Source organism: Coenobita brevimanus, chromosome 59, assembly GCF_032717465.1.
Source record: "Coenobita brevimanus isolate Jiangsu-jjx chromosome 59, ASM3271746v2, whole genome shotgun sequence".
Taxonomy (NCBI): Eukaryota; Metazoa; Arthropoda; class Malacostraca; order Decapoda; family Coenobitidae; genus Coenobita; species Coenobita brevimanus.
The window spans coordinates 813,740-815,000 of NC_137012.1; positions in this window are offsets into that span (position 1 = coordinate 813,740).

Genomic DNA, 1,261 nt, shown 5'->3' on the forward strand with positions numbered 1-1,261 from the left:
GGAGAGGTATATGAGGGAGGGGGGTGTCAGTTGGGAGCAGGATAGTGAAATGGCGGGGGACAGGGTGACGTGGAGGCGATTTGTTTGTGGCCACCCCGTATAAGGGATTAAGGCGTCTGGCAATAGACTGATAGATAGATAGATTTATTTTGAAGGTGTGAGCGTGATTCAGTTCCATGAGGTGAAAACTAATTAAAATCACAGGTGGCAGTAATTAACATCATTTACCTGGTTCATTACATTACCTGATATTTTACCCCTTCTATCTAGCTATTTATTGCCAGAAGCCATAATCCCGTAAATTGTGGCCATTTGACTTTGAGTTATTCGTTTTACTGGGGGGGGGGACACTAACCCTCCACTAACCCACTTGTTGACACGTAGGGAGCACGTATGGTTTGGTTATATGGTTACCACCCAGCGTTGTAAATGGTTTCTTGGCTTACAGGAAACCATTTGGCTTGTCACTCAGTGTAAAGCCACCTGTAAAGGAAAGAAAAGCAATAAGAAGTGACAGGAAAGATGGGAGAAATAGGAAGAGAGGAGGGCAGGCACAGAAAAAGAATGATAAAGGCTAAGGAAGAAGCAGGCAGCACTACATCAAGTGAGTGGATGATGGTCGCCACCACCTACCACTATCTCTTGAAGAAAAAATCTGAAATACACCAAAAATAAAGAAAAAAAATCTTATGGGAGGAAAGGGCACAAATTCTGTACCCCTTTCACCCTAACTTGTCACAAATTTTCGTCCTTTTGCAGTGTATTTGACGTAGCTCAGTGGCAGAGAGATTATGCTGTGGCTCTACATCCTTTCCATAGCACTTCTTCGTGACTAGCATCATATTCTGCTCTTAATCTATTAGGCTACTCAGCATTCGAGGTGGAGTTGGCAGTTTGAGGCCTTTCTTTAGCACTTCTTCGTGACTAGCACCCTATTCTGCTCTTTATTGTTTATCTATTGTTACAACGCAGCATTGGAGAGATGGCAGCTTGAGGCTTTTATCACTGCGGCTCTTTATCGTTTCCAAAGCACTTCTTCGTGACTACAACATTTTCTACTGTTAATCTGTTCGAGATGGAGAGATGGTAGTTGATAGGCCAAGTTAAAGAATAAAGTCATCTATCTTTCTATCTATTGTCAGACGCCTCTATCCCGTAAGGGGTGGCCACAAACAAATCGCCTCCATGTCGCCCTGTCCCCCGCCATTTCGCTGCCCTCCCCCACCTCACACCCTCTGTCTCATATGTATTAAATTATTGT